We start from the raw sequence: 21,924 nt of genomic DNA on the forward strand, positions 1-21,924 counted from the left end.
AGACAGGTGTACATGAGAATGTGCTTGTCTGGGCAGCAACCAGATCAGAATACACAGCACCAGACCAACCTCCAACACTTTCCTAATGATTAGTGATGCTAAGCATTTTTTTTTCATATAACTGTTGGACATTTGTGTTTCTTATTTAGAAAAATGCTTGTTCAGACTATTTAAAAAAAATCATCCTCTTATTTTCTCTTGTGAGTGCCTTATATATCCTGTATGTCCCCTTCTGTCACATGTTTAGCTTGTTCTCTCATTGGACAGTTTCTCTCCTCACTCTTGATTCCTCTTGTGTAAAAACCCACTTCCTCCCGTGTAAAAGTGTTTTGCTCTGATGTGATCATCTTTACTCATTTCTGCTTTTGTTTCATACACACTGGTATTTCCCCGTCAAGACCTCTTGCTGATCCCAGGGCCCTGAAGAGTTTGCCCTGTGTTTCCATCTAGTGCATCTGTAGTTTGGGGTCTTACATTTTAAGACCAGCAGGTGAGACAGGAGTCTACTCACACTCCTTCCCAGGAGGTTACCCAAGTTTCTAGCACCACTGTCTTCGATGTGCCCTTAGCACCGCTGTTGTGACTCAGTGAGATGGGGAGGTGTGGGTTTCCACCAAGGCTCTTTTCCGTTGGCCCATGTGTCTATTTTATGCTAGTGACTTGCTCTTTTAGGGGTTCTTTCAATTTATGGAGGGCCTAAAATTGGGCTTTATTTGGAACTTTATCTCAAGTTCCATCTGGAGTTTTGTTTTTTTCCGACTGCAATTTTAAAATAGTCGCTTGCTTATCTCCCCCTTTTGCAACACAGACTGCTCTCAAGCTCCCCAGGGCATCATTTGCAATAGGAAATAGTATGTTTGTATGTGTGGGTGTGTACTTTTGAGAGCAATCAAAACAAAAGCAACTTAACATGTGTGCCAGTTCTGTCTTTAGGTCAGTGTTATTATTCAGGGATAGACTCAGAATCCGGCTATTTATCTACAATGTCCCTTTGTATGTGTATGTTTTCTTCCTGTGTGTGTGTGTGTGTGTGTGTGTGTGTGTGTGTGTGCACATGTAATTCAGAAATAGAGGCTAGTGTCTTCCTCATTTCACTTTTATCTCTTCTTCTCTTTCTTTTTTTCCTTCCTTTCTTCCATCTCCTTCCTTCCTTCCTTCCTTCCTTCCTTCCTTCCTTCCTTTCTTTCTTCTTTTTTTGGACAGTATCTCCTTCTTAACATATATCTGATGGATTCAACTAGGCTAGCTAGCTAGCAAGCCCAAGCCATATTTTTTGTCTTCACTGCCCCAGCCCTGTGATGATAGTCACCACTGCACCTAGCTTTTATGTAGTTTCTGGGGATCAGAACTCAGGTATTCATGCTTGCATAACAAGTATTTTACTGACTTAACCATTGCCAAACCCTGTTCATTGTCTACTAACTAGTACCTAAGTGACTGAGCTAAAATGCCAGGGGTTCTTTTCTTATAGACTAGATCAAAACCTTAATGTGTCAGTCTTGACTTGTCTCCTCACTGATGCAGTCAGGTCTTTATTTTTGTGATGGGTCTGATAGTTAGTGGACAGGAACATTTCTTTATAGCAAACGATAGAAAACATTATGTAACTACTGACTGGTAGTTTCTCAGTTTACCCAAAATATACCCATAAGCAAACTATCTAAGTCAGAAACTAATTTCTCCCATTTGTCAAAGGTTAAAATGAAGGTGTGTGTGTGTGTGTGTGTGTGTGTGTGTGTGTGTGTGTGTGTGTTTGGGCACACATGCACTGGCTATATATGCAAGAGTAGGGTTAGTTTGGGGGCCATCCATTCAGTCTCCAGGTGTCCTTCTCTTTGTTAATCATGGAAATGACTTTTGAGTATTGATACGAAAGCTCCTTCAATAAGCAATTTAGTCATATGGGCCATGATTGTTATAAGGAAACTGGATAACGTTACAGACTGGCAACTATTTCTCTAATTTGTCCAAAAAGAGAGCAGAAGACCATAAGTACTTGACAGTAGTAGTTCAAAGGAAGTTTCAAACAAAGAAAAACCAAGGAAGCACAGAGATAACCACCTTAGCAGGTACAGAACCCAAGCAAGACACAAGACATAGCATTCTAGAAACCTGAATCAGACTGCTGTTTACTGCTGCTGGAAGTCTGGGCATGGAGCAGAAGCTCAGGGAAATTTGGATTTAAATAAAAAGACCTGAATGGGGCATAAAGGAGAGTCCCTCCTCTGTAAAGAGCATGGAAGACTAAACCAGAGACAGTGCTAGTTCAAGTTTTAAGAGGCAGCTTTAAACTGTAACTAGCCAGTGTAGCTACATCTCATGACCCCTATCTGAACAAAGGTGATTTGTCTGTGGGGTCATCAGATGATGAGCTGCATCAATCATCTCTGAGATACTCACACCGGCTCTTTTAAAAGTTCCCCGTCAAGTTTACTTTTAGAAACTCTGTTCTGTATTTGGTCAACTTACTGAATTAAGCCTGAGCTCTATGACATTCAAAGAAAGATCTTTTTGTCTTCTTTTCTTTTTTCTTTTCTTTTCTTTTCTTTTCTTTTCTTTTCTTTTCTTTTCTTTCTTTCTTTCTTTCTTTCTTTCTTTCTTTCTTTCCCATTAATCTTTTTTTCCAAAATATTGACTGTAGTGAGAATTTTTGGCTTCTTTCAAAACATAGAAATGTTATGTGACTATGTTTTTGTTTTAATCCCAGGTGTGGGATATGGGGATGCTTCAGATTGTCCACAGCAACTGACTGTGATTTGCCTCATGCTCTGGCAGGGTGTGATTTTGCCAGCTGCAGATAGTTTCTATAAGTGTATGATAAATTCGAGCACCCCAAGAGGGGCTGCAGTGGCTGCTCCCCCTAGTGCTGCTGTTGCTGGTTACTGTCTGCTGCTGCTGCTGCTGCTGTTTGTTGTTGTTGCTGGTTTCTGGTTGGAGATATCTTGACAATGAAGATCAAATTTGCCTCAAGGAACTCAACACCCCCAATCCACAGGAAATAATCTAACAATACCAACACCTCCTTTCCCCTCTCATCTTTATTCTCTCTTACCTTGTGTTTGGGAGTTGGAATAGATAGGGGTCGTGTAGGGAGTTAGGGAAAAATAATAATAAAGTAGCCAAAAGTCTGGCTACAATTGACATGTAATATTTGTAGTTCTTTATGAGTGGCTATGTGATCATTCAAGTTTTGTTTGCATTGGACAAATTTTGATGAGAGCCCAACGAAGAGGCTCGTCACACTCTACCTTCTCCCTATTGCTATTTGTCCCCAGGCACTAGTACTTTATATTCCATTTTGCAGACAAGAAAACATAAGTACAAAGAGACATGTCTAGAGCATGGCTTGAGGGCTGCATAGCTTATTGGTGATAGAATGGACATGTGTCTTCACTCCCAGACAATCTGGCTCAGGACTCCTTTACTTTAAGTCCCACACTGACAATCACTAAGGCTGGTAATCCTCATCTTGTCCTTGCACTATTCAGCTGTTAAGGTTTCTTATGCATGTGGAGATTACTATGGCTTGCACCTGAAGTTTCAGGTTTTGTATACTTGGTTTCCAGTCCTTGGTATTTTGGAAAGTAACTGGATCCTGAGGGCTTTCACCAAGTCAGTGTTTTAATCCAATGACTGACTCAGCATCTGTGTAGTTTATTGAGAGGTGATGAAACTATGGAAGGGAACGGGCTGCTGGAAATGTGCCTTTGCAGGGTATATCATGACCCTGGCTCCTGTTTCTCGTTTCTGTTTCCTGCCTGCTATGGGGTGAACAGCTTCTCTCCACCATGGTCTCCCTTAGTCATGTCCCTCCTTTATCACAGACCTAGCAGCAATGTAGCTGCTTGATTATGGAGACCTTAGAAACTGTGAGCATACTTAATCCTTCCTCCTTTATGTTGTACCTTTCAGATATTTGTCATGGTGAGCAAAAAAAAAAAATCTACTCATGGATAAAGTTTAAGGCCACCCTTTCATTTATTCTAGTGGTCCTTGGCTCCCGTTTGGTTTTCAATGCCCAGTATTGGAAATAAGTTTTGCTTAGGTCCATGCCCTGAGAGTCACAGAGCTGTATGGAGCTCACAAGACCATGAATAACTATTCTACAAAGTTTGGTGATGGCTATGAATAAGTCTGGCCCTTTCTTTAGCCAAAGCTAAAGAGAAGAAGAAAGCAGCTTTGTTATGAATGGTGTTGAGCTAAACTAGATTCTTAGGGTCTGGTATCCTCAGTGCCACCCTGGAGGAGTCCTTTCCAGGCAGTCTCAGCCTTCTCATGGACTGCACTGTGGTCTCAACTGTGAGGAATCCCAACAGGAATGAATGTCACCAGCTCCTTAGAGTCACAAAACCACTTCAGCCTGTTGTATAACCATGGGCTACCAGCTCCGCATTCCTTCCTGCCTGCAAATGTCCCGCAGATCCCTGGACATCCCAAAGAAGAGGAAAAGGAAAGTGAAGCAGTGCAGGGAGTGAGAGAAGAAAGAAGGAAGCCCTCTGCCTAGACCTTGTCAGCCTACCTCTTCACTGTTTTCTCCAAAACCCAGCCATATATGTTGTTCACTTCTTATTGCTGACTTCCAACTTCACCTTCCTGTTCTCTGAGGTTCTCTGTGAGCTCTGAAGCACTTAGGTTCATACCCAAACATTTAAGCATGGGTAGGGGAGTCCTTTGTGCTCTGGTCCTCTTGAATCACTCTATAGCCAAGGATAATCTTGAGCTTTTCATCTTCCTGTCTCTGCCTCCTGAGTGCACCTGATTTACAGACATGTGCCAGCACTCGTTTGTTTGTTGTTTTTTTGTTTTTAATGCAGTGCTGAAAATCAGAGCCAACGCTTTGTGCATGCTACAGAGCCCTTACCCTGTTCTATTCTTAACTCTTGCCATATTGCCATGTCCCCTTCCCTATCCTCTCTCTGCCCATCTCTTTCCGTTTGTCCCTCTCCTTTTCCCCCTGCAGGCTTCTGTATCTCCTTTCCATACCCTCAGTGATGTTAGCCTGCTTATGATTTACTAATATTAATATTGTTTTTCCTGCCTCCTTTCCTGCTCTTTTCTCATAATCTCCCATTTTTATAGTATTACTTCTCTCACTACATCAATCTGATGACTCCTTCTTCCTTATCCTTAAGGAATCAGCTCAGTTCACCTCCAAGGAGCCTGACCCTCCCCTCATCCAGTGTCTCCTATTTACCAATGTAATGCAACATTAGGTTCAGATCCCAGCAATCTCACCTCCACAGGACCAAAAGTGCAGGAAGAGACAATGTACCTTTTATGTTGTTTTTTCAAAACATACCATCTGTTATGTGGAAGATACTAGCACATCTATATAATATTGGGTGATACCAGCTTTACATAATATCATAAACTGATGTTGGTCCCTAGCAAAAGCACTTAATCTCTTCTCATGTACTTAATAAGATTCAGACCTAGAAGAAGGTCAAGGTATTGGTATAACACATGCAGCTATTCAGGTTACATCTGGGACTAGAGCCCAGGCCGTCATGCTGTGAGCTTCTCAAGAAGACAATGTATCCCATGGATCCTGTGACCCCAGGGTCCAGTGTCATGTCTGGAAAGTCGCAGACAGTGCCTAATGAATGAATGAATGAGTATACAACACTCAGTTATTTCCATTGCATAGGACAAAGTAGAGCGTGACCAACTCTGTGATGCTACATTTGGTTTTCTTAGTCTTGACAACTCAGCCAGTAAACCAGAATCCATGATTCCAATTAAATACAAATTTCTTCTCAGAATCTACCAGAGAGGCTGACAGTTGCCCATTTGCTTTGGTGTTGTACATCTCAGTATAAACTATTGTGACTTCTTGCAGGACAAGTCACTGTAGGGGACTGCATCTCGAGGTGGCCCAGATCCATGGTTATCCATCCTGCCAACAGGAGGAGGTTGTTGCTATTTTTAAACTTCTACTGGAAAGTAGGCGATATGATGCCCTTTGATTGCTCATTCTGATGTCACACAAACCTCCAGGCAGGATAGTTACTCATCCTAGGCCGCGATATCATCCTACCCTTCAATATCTGCCTCAGGTTTGGAATCTCTCTCTAGACAGCTCAGATCACAGATGAGAGGACAGGCTTCTGATAGCAAGCTATCACCTTATGTCAGCCCAGTTTTCCTGGCGCAGTGGAAAGTATAGATCAGAGGAAGGAAATGTTCATGTGATGTTAACTACAGACTGGTGAGCCTGGGCTAGTGAGGGCTCCATTTGCTACAGGAGCATCAGAGAATGGCAAAGCCAAGGACAGCATGGCAGGCAAGCACTGTTAGGCCTCACCTCCACCCCCAGGCATTGGCAATGACCCTTGTGGCCACTCCGCTCAAGGTTTTCACCAGAGCCTAGGTAAAAAGGAGCTGGGGCATTCCCCAATCCAGGGTCTGGAAGTCATGTAGCCCTTTTTGAGCTGAGATTTTTTGTTGTTGTTGTTGTAACATAGGGTCTTATACTTACTGTGTAGACAAAGCTACCCTAAACTCAAGCCTCTTCTCCTGCCTCCACATCCCAGTACCACTGAAATGAACTCCCTGGTCAATAGCTCATATGCTATGATGTTGGTGATGTCAATCTCTTTCGTTTGATTCAGAGCTTGCCAGACTTTGCATTTCTCATTTCCATACTCTTCACTTTTGGAAGCTCCGTAAGTGCAGCCCACACATGAGAGCAGGAGCGAGGGCATTAATCATTAGTCTCATACCAGAGAAGAGAGTTGACAAACTGTTTGAAACACTGCAAGGAATATTAGTCTCTTCTCTCCTCGTTATTTATTTATCCAATCATTGTTTATATCGGTATCGGTCCTTGGATGTTTACTTTATAGTCTAGGCTATAACCTAATGCTATGTTATTTATTTTTTTGTGATCAAATTGTTTCATTATAGGATATTGGAAACTCTTGTTGTTGGCTCCTGTGTCCCTTGGATGCATTCCTATTATCATGGGTTGTTTATTCTTGGCACTTTCTTACTTTTTGGTACCAAAGGATAGTCCAGGCTATAATGATCATCCTATACATTAGGACATTAAAATTTGTTTGATAAAACCATGGATCCTATGTGTATGAACTTGTTTACTCTACTCACATTTTAAGTAACAGCATTGCTTACAGTATTTCCCGACATGTTACTTTTATGTATGTAATCAGCATGAAATTAATTTTATAATTAATATTATGGTTTCAATTTGCTTTATACTGTTATAACTATGCTCCACTTTTAATAAAAATCAAGAGAGATAAAGAACAATGGTCAGTTCACTTACAGTAGAGTTTCTGTTTGAGCACCTACCACATTTATATAAAATTGTCTTTATTTAGCTGTGGACCAGATTCTCCCTCTGTGAGCATAGCTGAAACAAAGGAGCTTATATTCTGTTTTTTTTCATACACTCTCAAGAAAACTATAATAAAATTTGAGTAAAATTAGTTTAGAAGGGCCATGTAATCTAAAGGAAAACTTGTGCTATATCAAATGATATATAAAAACACTTCAGTTGTACATGCCAAATTGTCATTTTCAGGCATGTATTTTCTCAAATTCCCACAAAATTTCAAGAGAGATGCTAGTGATTCTTGAGTAGATTTGGGGCTTGTGCCTTTCACACAGAAGTGTTATTGCCCCAGAATCCTGCTGTGATGGTCAATATTTATTATTAATTTAGCTGAATTCAGAATCGCTTAGAAGAATGAATCACACCTCTGGGTATGACATTTCAGAAGCCCACTCTGACTGTTCATGTCGTTTCTTGGCCTAGGGCTTAAGTGGAATAACAGAAGAAAAAGAGAAGGCTAAGTACCAGCAGTTATTTCTTCGTCCTTCCTGCTAAGCTGAGATGTGAGTGGCTAGTTGTCATACACTGCCGCTGCTAAGGAGCTGACCATTGTTTCGCCTTCTATACCGTGGTAGACTATATCCCATCACACTGTGGCTCAAAATAATCCTGCCTTCCTTGTATTGGTTCTCATCACTCGGTTGATCACATCAAAAAGAAAAGGAAAACATGAAATGAATACTTCGAAGTTGGGATATTGCTGTGAAAAAAAAATATTGGAGCAGATGGTTCATAGGCCTTTGGAACTGGTTTGCGAGATAAATTAGAAAGATGGGAGCTGTGCGCTAGAGAAGCACAACTTAACGGGGCATCCAGTTAGGAATGTGGAAGACTAAATTACTGATAGAAAGGTAAGCAACGAACACTATGCTCAAGTTATCAGAGAGGAACAAGAACTCTAAAAGTAATGAGACCAAAGGCCATCCATTGTTGATTCTGGCAAAGAATCTGGCTATGTATTATTCATGTTCTAAGAACTTGAGAGAAGCTAAATTCTGCAGTAATGGACTGGGTAGTTTGGCAAAGAAAAATTTAAGGCAGCATAGCACCCAGGCCTTGACACGGTTGGTACTCAACTGTTCTTAGTCAGGTTTCACATGAGAAACAGGAAAAGAGAGAAAGGAAGACACGAAAACCAGCAGAGTAGCAAAGAATTGGGTGTGAATATGATTAAAATGATAAACAGGGAAGATGCTGATAAAGCAGTTGTAATTAGTTTTTGTTTGTTTCTTTGTTTTGTTTTGTTGTTTTTTGTTCCTCAGAAACCTGAAGTCAATCCCCATTTCCAACAGCATCTTCAGATGTGCTTGTGCGTGAAGTTCCCTTACTGACCTCTTAGTGGCTTCTCTCATGCTATTGCTTTCATTTTCTTAGTAGGAAATGCTTGGCTACCCTGATCTAGATCTAAATGACCCTGTTTGCAGTTTTTTTTTTCACTTTACATCCCTAATACACTCTCTCCCTCCTCTCTTCTAGGTCCCACCCTTCCACCCTCTTACCCCTCTCCAACCTCCCCTTCTTCTGTGAGCAGGGTTTGATTTCCCCATATGTAATTCCTGAGTGAGCTGTGTGTGTGTGTGTGTCTGTGAGGCTGGGAACATAAAGCCTAAGTTGCAATTGTGAGCCCCAATGTTGGAGATTTCAGGACAATGAAGGAAAACTGCATGCACAAAGTAGAGCTGGCCTAAGAGGGCCTGTGTGCGCTATAGATATCAGGGCCAGAGCAACAGGGCTAACCACACCTCTTGGAACCCGTATGTTGCCATCATAATCTCTAATGCTGGGCAGGAAGTTACAGGGTTTAGCAGTTGGCTTGCTTTGGCCCAGTCTTTCTGCTGTCCTCCTGTTCCTCGAGTGTGTGTGTGTGTGTGTGTGTGTGTGTGTGTGTGTGTGTGTGTTTATACAAATGTATTTTGGACCCAAATATTTTAGGATTTGTGTATATGTATATATGTATGTATGTATGCATGCATGTATGTAAATACACACATACATGTACATATTATACATGCACACACATACCTAAGGTCCACATTTTCCTATCGACCCTCATCAACCAGTTACCTGGCATCTCCTTGTAGCATGTAGCACAGAAATATAACTGGTACCCAAAGCGATTGTAATGGTTACCACCACTGAATTCTTCTAATACTGCTATGTGCCCCAATCTGTCCACGTGCAAACATTTTCTTTTCTTGGAGGCCACCTCTCATTCACTTAAAGAAAAATGTGGGGGAAGGGCAAAAGGACACACATGCCAGAAAGCTGAGGGGAAACTTGGAGGAGGTTACAGGATGAGGGGAGCAGGGAACAGTTGGGAGAGGAAGGAGGGTAGAGTAAGTAACCTATTAAAACAGAGCTTGTTTTAAAATACTGCAGTAACATTTAATCCTCTATATGTTGATTTAAAAATAAAAATAAATGTTTAGAAGAAGAAAAATTCTGTGACCCTTAGCTAGACTTCAGAATTCATGGAAGGCTTACTCATTGGTGGACAGAAGACCTTTAAACATTATGTCACACCTTTAATCCCAGCACTCTGGAAGCAGAGGCAGGCAGATAACTGTGATTTTGAGGGCAGCCTGGTTTACAGAGTGAGTTTCAATACAGCAAGATACAAACAGATAGATAGATATAGATAGATAGATAGATAGATAGATAGAGTTACTTTTCAGTGTAACCACATATTAAAATGTATCTCTGATACTGCTCCATAAACAAAATGGACACTAGGAGTAAACAGTGGGACTCAACCAAACCCCTTCTAGCTTATCTTAATTAAAGTGCTAATGATGGTTCTTTGTGAAGAAAGGGGAAAACCCAAGAGTAAAACTAAGCCACATACGACCCTAGGGCAATAAGCACAAAGTTGAACTCTCCTGGGCAGAACATGTGGACATCTTCTTCGTTTTGTTTTGTTTGAGACAGGGTTTTTCTAGGTAACCCTTGCTGTATTGAAACTCACTCTGTAAACCAGGCTGCCCTCAAAATCACAGTTATCTGCCTGCCTCTGCTTCCAGAGTGCTGGGATTAAAGGTGTGACATAATGTTTAAAGGTCTTCTGTCCACCAATGAGTAAGCCTTCCATGGATTCTGAAGTCTAGCTAAGGGTCACAGAATTTTTCTTCTTCTAAACATTGTGAACTCTTGCACAAGGCTTACCCCCCCCATAAGTTTCCAGAGAGTCTCTTGCAGCTATCTGGCAACTGGTGCCTCATGGCAGCACCCCCCATTGCACAGGATTCCTGAGAGCAGAGATGTAGAAGTCTCATTGGTCCATGTCAAAAGCTCTGTCCCATACCTTGTGAGCTTGGGTGGACAACCACAAAATCGTGAGGGTTTCTCAGTCTTTGCTTTTCTTTTAGGACATTTTTTAATGGTTCTTCAGCCTTTGATTCTTTCTTGTAGACCTCATTTAACCTTTTATAATTGACACTGTCTCTCAGTGGAGTTTTCAGAGTCCTAGCTTAGCAAGAAAAGAACAAAGAGAAAAAATATGAGATGAGTTTGTTTGTTTGTTTTCAGTTCTGGGGCTCAAATCCAGGGCTTTATGAATGCCAGGCAAGCACTGAGCTGTATCCCCAGTGATGAGCTTTCAAAAAGACCTTCCTCCTCTCATCAAAGGATAAATCTCCATTCTAGAAGATGGTGGCAGGGCATGATTCAACAGTAGCTTAGTTGTGTTCATATATGACACTACCATTATTTCCCTCGATTTGAATACACAGTGAGACAGGGCCACAACTGGATCATGTGAATATGAGGTAACCCGGCTGCTTTTTGGGGATGGAGGGTATTTAACAAAGGACTCCAGACCTCATGGAGTTCATGGGTTCCTTTAGAATCTTTCTCACTGCAACAGCAAGCTGCAGCATCAGATTGCTAAATCCAAACCTCAACGAGGCACATCATTTGGGGAGGTGCTCATGGAGTTGAACCCTGAATGGGAGCCAAACCAACCCACCAGCTGCACACTTTCTGCACTCAGACTTTTGGTTCAAACCCAAATACATCCCTGAGAACAGCTGCCCACTGTGAGGAGCGATAGTGCTGAACAAGGGTGTCTGGGTTTACAGCTGGCGCTTGGTGGTTGAGCGAAATCATGGATTTTGGTTCTTGTGGCATTGACTCTCTGGAGCGCATGTGATAAGTTATGACAGTCAAGTGGGTCTTTATGGCAGGCATAAATAGTGGTAAAAGACATATATTTTTGTCCGTATGATTTCCTCTCATTTTCTTGCTAGGTTTCTTTGGGTTTGAGGCTGATGGCTCTCGGCTGGGCGCAGATCAGGTTTCATGAAGAGACTGCTTTGAGAATTAGGGATTTCTTCCTCATCCTCCTAGGAAAACTAAACACTCTTCATGGGTCTAGAAAAATATGTTCCACAGATGTGATTGGTAAGATCTGTTCAGAAGTGTTCAGAAGTGCTAGTTTTTTTCTTTTCTTTTTTTTTTTTACATCTCTCTAAGTGGATGGGTGCCTGCCTGTGGGTTATCTTATATCTTGTTATGAATACAACTGAAAAGAGAATGGGCCCCTGTAAACTAAGCATCCAGCCCTGGCCACACTAAGAATGGGGCCATTGGACCAGCTGTGGAATTGTAGAGTATTAAAGGTGGAAGTGGAGCCAGGGGTCAAGATCAGAGGCAGACAGAAACTCAGTGGTCACCTGTGTTCTTACCTTTGCCAATGCATAGATTGAACATGACAGCAGAGCTGACACCAGAATCCAGGCTTTTTGTTTTGTTTTGTTTTTTAATTTGGAATTCTTTCTACTTGGCCACATACCACCAGGTGAGTCCCTTGTCGCCCTGCTGGAGTGGAGGAGAAAGTGAAAATCTGAGAGTGAAGAAGTAATTGGCAGCTCTGGTGCAAAGTTTAATATACCTTATGCTTATCTAAAAGCACTTCTGGTGCTAGATGCATTTTTTTTTTCTGGGGACAAGTTCTTTAATGCTATCTGCTTATGGTCTTGCATAGGACCCTGTATCTTGACATGTAATCAACCATAAGTCTCGGGCAGCTGCCCACTCTTTGAGGGCAGGGATCTCCCTGCAGCGCTTCCCTCTGCTCTTGGGAACTCTTTGCTTTCATCCCATCCACCTGCCTCCAGAGATTTCCCACTGCTGTTAAAGCAATCTCTCTCTCCCTCTTCACATTCTTTTTTCATAGCCGTCTTCTCCCTACCCTCAAACTCTAGTCTCTTTTGTGGATCTAGCTTCTAAAGACAACAGCATGGATTTTCTGCTGAATAAACCATCTACAACAGATGCCCACAATACCATCTATGTGCCTGAATGTGAATGTTTAGAGGACCAATGTTTAGAAACCTCAAAGGGAACAAACAAATTGCAACCACAGGCTCTCCCATGCCATTACCCAAAATGACCAGAGAGGGGCATTCAGCATGGTGTTTCATAGTGCCTGCCTTCCATCCCTCACTTCTCTCTTTCTTTTTTTCTGAGGCCTCTCCGGCCATTTAGAATAGGACTGCATCAACTCCCAGTTGCTCCCAGTTGTCATTTCCAACAGTACTGCCTGTTCAACATTTCGCTCACAACTCTGGGTCTTGATTCTTTGAGGCCGAATCTGAACAGTGACCAGCCCTGACACCCACATCTCTCCCCAGACCAGGCCAGTTTAGAAGCTGAAAGCCTTGTTTCTATCAGTGTTTGCTGTTTGGTTAATTTGATGGTGGGCTGAGGGCTGTCCTCTCCAGCTACAAGCTGCCCTGTCTGCCATCCCTCACTAATACTGTCTTCCTGATTTCCAAAGGCATTTGAGTTGAGACCATCAGCTTAGATCTTTCCACTGAAGGCAGGCCTGTAAGGTGAAGACCTGTCTAGCTCTTGGCCCACCATACATTCAGAGCCTAATGGGGCTGTCCTTAAATAGATGCCAAATTGGACCAAGAATCCTGAACTTGGTGTAGTCCTTTGGAGACTGTCTTAGAGACAAATTCCAATTGTAGCGCTAAATAGCTTAGTGATCATAAGTAAGTGATTTCTCTGAGGTAACTGTGTCCATGGAAGGAGCACACCGTTCTTCCCTAATTCAGATGAGATGAGCTATCACACCTGATCAGTCGACTGGTGCCTGAGCCCAGTGAGCTCTCAGTGAGTGTCATGTATATGCACCTTTGCCTTTCCTTTCCTGATTTGCTGGGAAGAGGCTGGCCTTGGTTTTCACACAGCCATTTCAAGGTTGTCAAAAGACAGAGTGACCTGTATGTCTTTCTGGGAAAGGCCATCCCAGTACAGCCCTTTACAGTCTTATGCCTGGCCCTGCCTTAAAATCATTTCCTTGTAACTTTCTGTGCTACTTTGGGGAGGGACATGAAAGTTGCCTGTGGTCTCTTTTCTGGAGGGATTTGTCTAGGACGCAGAGAAAAGGTAGTTTTGAATTGGTTTAGGGGACTCCATGACCAATTACTCAAAACTGAATGGTTAAAAGCAATAGAAATGGGGGCTAGAGAGAATGCTCAGCAGTTAAGAGCACTTGCTGTTCTTGCAGAAGGCTCAGGTTCATTTCCCAGCACTCACATGGCAGCTCACATTCATCTGTAATTTCAGTTCCAGGGGATCCGATGGCCTCTTCTGTTCTCTGTGGGCACAAAGCTTGTACACAGTGCATGTACGAACATACAGGAAAACACTCATCTACACAAAATGACCATAAATAAATCTTAATGAAAGCAAACCCATGTATGTACCATCTCATCATTTAGAAGGCTAGAAATGGAGAAGTAGTGTGGCCAGGGCCATGCTCTCTTTGATTGTGCTTGGGGAGGCTCCCTCCTTTTTACTTCAGAGAGTTTTCTACAATTCTGGACATTCCTTGACTCAAAGGCATTTGTTCTTTTCCTTCTACTCTCAGGCGTTCATGGGCAGCAAGGAACACATGCATCTTGCATGCCTCAATATAGACTGGGATCATGTCGTTGCATTTGCCCAATGAAAAGAAATAAAAAAATTAAAACTGAGTTGTATGGACTTTTTTATAAGTCTCGTGATGAGAACAGAACAGGGTCATTATAGAACTGCCTTCCTCCTGGGGGATGGCTGCCAGCTAACAGGCCAGGCGGATTCCTCCAATTTCTTTTTCAGTGTAATTTTTTTTTTTCCTTTGCGTATTGTATGCTATCACTCGACTGAGATTGCTCTTGCCACCTCCTGTCTCTGTTCTCCATCTGGGGATTTATTTTATCCTGATCACATATTGAAATCACCCAGGGTAGGAGGGAATTGTAGGCTCTCTTTCACCAAGGAGGGTGTTGGGTATTCACTGGGCTGTATTAGCCAGGCACTCAGAATCTCAGGAAATAGTATGAGCCAAGAAGCATTGTTCAGCCAGCAAAGTACTGGCGACGCAGGCTAACCAACTGTTTCTAATGGGTGGCTCAGTACTTACACAGTGCGGGAAGGTCAGTTGACAAATGGCTGAAACCTGTAAGGAAGGAGAGCGTGGTTCTGAAAACATCCCTGTTTTCTCTTAGTCCAAGACTCAGTTTTCTCCCTTTTTATCTAAATGAGCATTGAGAGTAGGTGACTTCTTTCTGTCTTTTTGATTACTTATTTAAAAACTTTTATTGCTTTACAGTAAAAACCATCTGGCTTTGCCCACAAAGGTTGTGTTGTGTGTAAATACATACATACATATACACATGAGCGCACACACATACACATGCACACATATTTTTTCATTTTTCTTGAACTCACTTTCCTTATTCATACTCTGCTGACTTTGAGGGATGGAAAACAATGAAGTAAAATGGATTTTCAATGTTTCCACCGAAACCCTGTTGACATTTCCCATTGTCTCCATGGAAATTGTCTCTTTAAGTAACTGGTTTCTCCCAGTTACTTAAAACACTGTATCTGCTCTCCTGGTTATCTTGGACAGTAATCAGTATTTAGGTGTGTCTGAGAAAATACAGAATAAGGGGACATAGGAATCTATATTTTTAAAAAATAAAACAATCTTAAAATAAGAGGGAATGTGATGCATATATTCCAGTGCCTTCCCTGACTTGTTAGTGAGATGCCTTTTGAAGAATTTCTTAATTTTCTAGAAACTATGTATCTCCTCCCATCCAAGAGTACCAACTTGCAGTGCTGGTGCTTCCAGTGAGGTGAACAATTCGGCTCAGTAATATCATTTGGATGTATTGCCGAAGAGTGGCCTTCTCCAAGTAGTTATCAGCTCAATACCTAAAATCCAGAAGTTGCTGTTTGTCTTTGTAGATTTCTTGGCGCCCCCCCCCCCCAATCCATGACTTTCTCACGGCTGAATTATTCAAATAAAAGTAGAGGCACCTCATCTGATGTTCTCATGCTTGAAAGAAGACCATGACATGGAGATAACAAGGGAGGACCTCAGCCGGGTTTAGGGTTGGGTTTATTTAAGAAAGAGCAACTGAGGGTTGGGGAGATGGCTCATTTGTTAAGTGGTTGTACCCACAAGCCTGAAAAAACCTGAAGACTGGAGATGGGATCTCCAGAACACAGGTAAATTGTCACGTCGGTGGGACAGCCCATGTGTAACTCGTGCCTGGGAAGACAGAGACAGAGATCCCCAGAGTATACTGGCTGTCAAGCATATATAGAATGACCATTTATGGGTTTGACAGAGAGATAGGCTGTCAATAAACAAGGTGATAGAATGGTGGAGGATGACATCACCCTGGACCTTGTGCTCTCATGAAGTTTCCTCACATCTGCCCACATATATGAAAACATGCATGCTAGAAGCACACGTGAAAATGGAAAAAGAAGAACCACCCAGAGCTTGACAAATACACTGTGGGCCATTAGTGTTGTCTTGCAGAGAAGCGGAGGCACAGGGGTGGAGTCATGAAGCTTCACTCACAGGAGACTGACACTGTTGCTTGATTTGCCCTCCTGGCTCCTTGGAACCCAGGTCCTATAGCCCACATTGGAAAAACCTGGGTTTTGTAAATTAGGGATCTAGGAACTAGGACAAAGGCAGTAAGCATCTCCGTTGTTATTAGGGATGCTTCTTAAAGGACAGGGAAAATTGATTATTGGAGACACAGTTTATTCTCCCATTCATTACCCTCTGGGACTTTATGATTATCTCCCCCCATAAAAAAGAATGGCCCCTCTCAAAAAAGAATAAAGTGTAACACACCTAAATCTTAGGAAAGATACATATTTTCAACTGCCTCAATATGGGTGCATGTCAAGTGCTATTGGCAGAGATTTACATAGTAGACATTCAATGAAAGCAGTCATGTGTCGGTTAACAATTAGGATACATCCTGAGAAATCACCAGGTGACATGGTCACCATGTCAATCCACATCTACCTGGGTGGCAGAGGTCAGCCAGTCCATGTGGCCTCCAGTGCAATGGAGAGATGCAGCAAGCATGAAAATGAGCAGCATGAAGCTGCTGCCGGGATGCTATGACATTCTGTTTTGTAGCAAACTTTTTGCAGGCATAAATTGTAGCGCAAGTTTTAGTTGTGTTGTGTGGAGCTGTTTTTCCTGTAGTCCCAAGTGTGGGATGTGCTAGAATGCTTTTTCCATAGCTGATAGCAGCCTCCTGAGGGGCCTATGATCTTTATCAACAGGAAGCTGTCTTCTGCCCACAGACAAAGGGAGATTGCTTTGTATCACAACACTTTGCTTCCCTTGCTACTAGAGCAAACGCAGCAGAGAACTCATCATGCAGCTTCTGCTGAGCACTGCTGCTGTTGTTGTTGCTTTTGTGATTGCTGGATTGCTGGTTTGCTCTTTGACTGGACTGCTGGTATCCTGATGACTAAGAGTAGAATTGCCCCAAGGAAGTACTTCTAAAACAGTCCACATCCTCCGTCCCTATTAACCTTTTTCCTCTCCTACTTGGTGTTAAGGTGTTGGAAGGGATTGGGGTAGAGAAGAGAGAAAGGGACATAAGGAACCCCAAATAAAGTAGGTTTTAAAAAGTCAAGGCCTACAAGGAATACAGTAAACAATGATGACATACATTATACACTGCACATGACTGTATGTACTGAACTTTCATGTGGCTGGCAATGCTGTGGCCACAGCAGCATCACTATGGACATACCATTGTTCATACGCTGAGCTGTCACAATGGCTGTGAAATCCCTAGGTGATAGGAATGTTTGGGTCCACTATCATTTTATGCCACCACTGTCATATTTGTAGTCTACTGTAGGCTGACATATTGTTATGTATCACACAACTATACATAAACTCAGTGAGGACTCAGGGAAAGCCTTGTTGCTTTCATCCTTTGAGAGATACTTCAGAGCTCTTTAAAGCACAAGGCTAGCCCTTTAACTCATGCAGCGAAGGCTGATCAATAAATGCACCTACTTGCCTTTGTGTCCTAAGGCTGTGAACTTAACCCATTCCAATAAAAGGGCATGTAGGAAATAGGATTGTTCTCAACAATCCTATCAACAGGAGAAGGAAATGGGCCACCTCTGGAAAGGCGTTGCAGGGTCCTTGCCTTAGGCATACCTGTCATACACACAAGGGCCATAGGGCTCCCGTTGTAACATAACCACCCCTTGCATTTATCTAAGCAAGGGTTTATAAATTGCAAAGAACATTCACATGCATGAGCTCATCTGAGCTGGATGGGAGCTGCCATCCACACCTCTGTCATCGATACCAAAATACCTTGTGGTTTCACTCAGCAGCTGGCTGAGAGGTGTGAGGGACTCAGCTGCACAGGTGGCTGGAAGGTTGGGGAGGGAACCCTGGAGTGGCTTCTGTGTTGTGGGAAGCAGAGCAGTAGCTATGGAGAGTGAGAGCGGTAGGCAAAACCTGGAAATGTTTTCTGTTTGTGTTTGGTTTGAGGCAGGGTTTCACCAGACAGCCCAGGCTAGCTTCCAATTCGCTACCTTCCAGCCCCAGCCTGTGGAACGCTAGGGTTACAGCTGTGTGCTGCCATAGTCAGCAAACTCAGTCCTTCAAGCACTCTTCCATCACCTCTCTTTAAGCCACATCCAGTTAAGATGGGAAAGAATCTGAAAGGAGGCTCTCAGGTTGGAGAAAGTTGACTTCCGTGACTTTTCACAATTAACAACTTCATAGGATTTCCACTTTTATTCCAACCAGATGTGTTTCCCATTGCCATTGTCATTCTAGTTTTGTTTTTCTCTTTATGATAATAAATACCCTTTTTGGAAAACAGAAGCTGAACTATGTCTTCCGAGCCACTTTTCTACATAGAGGTTCGTGTCAATTTCTTCATGGCTTATGCCATACAGTGAGGCGCTGCAGATGAACACTGAGGTTAGAGGGACAGCTGGAGCCCCTTAAAGGCAGGGGCTATTGCTAACTCAGGACCCAGCAATTTGCATTTCATGGGTATGTTATAAGGAATGAATAAACAGGGAGGGAGGGTAGATTAGACATTAGAGGCTATAGTTATTGTATACTTGCTTTCATGATGCCTTTCTTTCCAAAGTTTTCTAAATGGATTATCTCGTTCATTTCCTCTCATGTGGATGATCCAAAAGTAATTCACCCTACAGAGGAAAACAACAACCCCAATATAGTAAAATCCACCTCTGAATAACCAAGCCAGGATAAGGGACCTATACATATGAATCTTAAGCACATACAACCTCCAACCTGTCTGCATGCCTCCCCAGCACAGAGGGTGTATGATTGCCAAGAGAGACTTTCCTTTAGTTTCTGAAGAGGAAGTAAGAATTTTGCCTTTTTTTCACTGGGGCAGATTCAGAATGACGGGTTCTTCCAGAGCACATCAGGACAGGCCAAGAAAAAAAGAGAGACATGACTTTTCATAGGCTACTCCCTTTAGGGGCTGAGACATTGCTGTTACTCATCACTACTCCCATGTCTAAATTCTGGTTTAGAATTAGTATTCTTTCCCCAAGTCGGTTCTCTAGGGTTTCTTCATGAGTGGAATACCTTCATTTTGTTTGGGTTCAATTTAGTTTAGTTATCTAATTTAATTTTTATTTTTTTGAAGCAGGCAGACATTGAGAATCAGAGGTGCTGAATCACATTAATGACAGAGCTGTGAGAAGCAATTCTTTCTTTCTTGTCAGAAAAACAAAACAAAAATATTCATATCCCACTCAGGTAAAACCTTCAGAAAAAATTCAAGACTGGGTTGAGCCATGGCAGCCGTGGCAGGCTGCAGGGGGCTTTCCCTATGAGAGTGGAATGTGACTCTGATTGGGATGAATACATTATTAAAGATAAAATTAAGCTCATGGCCCAGAATAACCATAGCGTCAATAATTTTTCCCACTTAAGGGAGATGCTGCACGCTTGCCTGTTGTCACCTGGATGTATCTAGCAGCATTGAGAAAACGCCTCTCTGGAACACAACCACATCATTCCTTTTTTCTTTTTAAAATATGCTCGTCTGCATGGAGCCTCTACATACAAAACCCTGCCTTGCCTTGAAAGCCCTGAAGAAAACGCTAAGGACTCACAAACGGAGGCACACGGGTATCTCTTCAGTCTCTTTTCTGTCCTCCCCGCACCCTTTTCTCTCCTCCGAGGAACGCCAGGAAGGGTTAGGTTATTACGTTAAATAATAATTCCCGGCGTTTGGCTCTTGCTTTCTGCCTGCCTTGGATACGGGACTGTGTTTGCTCAGGGAAAATGGGTCACAGATTGCTGAAGGGGCTCCTCACGGTGCGGTGGTTAAGAGCTGTTTGTTTTTCAAATACCTTAATTGTATGGTCTACCAGAAAAGAACAGCACTGAAAATTATACCTCTGCACTAACTGCAACCAGATGGACAAAAACAACAAGGCGTTTGAAAAAGATAAATGCCCCGCAGTCCCCCTGTGGCTGGTTTTATCGCCAGTTAATTTCATAATGGCTTCTTCTGGAGCAGGGGGGTGGGGGTGGGGACAGGGAGTGGATATTCCACTGGGGTGGGAGCGGGGCCTCGGCAGCAGGCAGGCAGCTTCCAGAGGGAGGGTCCTCCTTGCAGCCGATGTGGTAAGAATTGGACTAAACGTGTTGGTTTGGGGCGGAGGTGAAGGGCGGAGGAGTTGGGAAAGTGGAATTCGAAGCCCAAATTTGAAGCTTTATTTCATTTCATGGTTCTTGGTGCTTTCCATTTTGTGCTGCCCTCTGCTAAGCACAGCGCGGGAGGTGCGGGGAGGAGTGTTCGCTACCAGAGCAGAGGAGGTGGGAAATACGCTTATTAAACGTTCTGATTGGTCATTAGCAGCTCAAGGACACAGAAGATAAAGCTGCTCCTGGAAGAATATTCTGTGCCGGGTGAGGGTCATGTGGATGCTGGGTGAGGCCGACTTCACGATCTTTGGTCCTTCTTCCAGGACCGCAATGTCCAGGCTACAGATCAGCCCTGTGGGTGCGCAGTAAAACCCCAGTGACCAGCTTGCCAAACCGTTTTCAACCCACACGTTCTTATTATATGTCACTCTTACAGTATAGAGTAAACACACTGGATTCAGGGACTGTGAGGGAGGTGTGGGGAGAGAGTCCTGAAAGATGCCGACAAGGAACTCCTTGACCCTCTCTCAGGCAGCAGCTATGGGAGCAGGGACTAGCTACAGACCTCATTTTGCAAAAAGAGTTCTCCGTCTCCTGCCCCATCATCAACTCTGACCCCATTGCCACCAAGAGGAAGTCACTGAAAATGGAGAACAAGGAAGCGAAGTGTGGATTCTCCTGGGGTAAAGGAAGACCAGGAAAGTAAAAACAAAATGGCCAGTCAGTTACCAATGCTGCTTCTTTCCTTCTGGAACCGTGTCTGTTCAATCCGTCGGGTCTCTGTGCTTACATGATTCAATAGTAACAATTCCCTAGCTATCCCGATGGACTTTTTTCTCACAAGGTTTTTCTCTCAAACCTTTTTCGGCTCTGGGGCTCGCCCTAGCCAGAAACATCATCAGACTGCATGCCTTAAATAGCTTCTCTGCTGTATGTCAATTAAATCTCAATAAAGCTGGTTTTAAAACGAAAACTTTTAAAACTTTTTATTATGATGGTATGCTTAGTTACATACTTCCGGGAGGTGAGAGAGGGTGATATATGTGTACACGTGTTTGTGTGGCTATGTGCACATATATGAGGAGTCCAGACGTAAACACTGATACTGTCCTCAAACACTCTGCAGCTTGCTTGCTGATTCAAAGAGGCTCAGGGACAACTGATTTCAGAGATGTGCTTATCCCCATCCATCTGGCCTACATATTACAGATGCTACAGCAGCCTTCTTGACCTGGGTGCTGAGGACCTGAGCTCACATCACCACATTTTTGTGCCTGGCACTTTATCCATTGAGCCATCTCCCCAGCCCATCCATTCCTTGGAATTTTAAAAACTAACCAATGAGAATCATAGCTTGCTTCGTAAAGTCGACCAAGTTTTTAATAAACACATTCATTCATACTGATCAATATAGGAGACCTCAATCACCTTACCATTTTTAAAGATCATTTAATTTTATTTTATTTTGTGTATTGGTGTCTTATCTGCATTGATGTCTATGTGAGAGTTTGGAACTATTACAGACTGTGGTGAACTTTGAACTTATTTTTTTTTTTTTCTGATTTTATCAACATGTATCCTA

The 21,924-nt window shown here is 42.8% G+C and overlaps 1 long non-coding RNA gene across 1 annotated transcript in view; it reads left to right on the forward strand.

The window, feature by feature from the left end:
• LOC132647987 (uncharacterized) overlaps positions 1–21,307 on the forward strand; it is a 117,065-nt gene extending 95,758 nt beyond the window's left edge. The window contains exons 6-7 of the long non-coding RNA XR_009586309.1: positions 19,623–20,321; positions 20,554–21,307. This is a non-coding gene — a long non-coding RNA (uncharacterized LOC132647987). The remainder of the gene's footprint in view (positions 1–19,622; positions 20,322–20,553) is intronic.
• The last annotated feature ends 617 nt before the right edge of the window (positions 21,308–21,924 follow it).

This window comes from Meriones unguiculatus, chromosome 15 (assembly GCF_030254825.1).
Source record: "Meriones unguiculatus strain TT.TT164.6M chromosome 15, Bangor_MerUng_6.1, whole genome shotgun sequence".
Lineage (NCBI taxonomy): Eukaryota > Metazoa > Chordata > Mammalia > Rodentia > Muridae > Meriones > Meriones unguiculatus.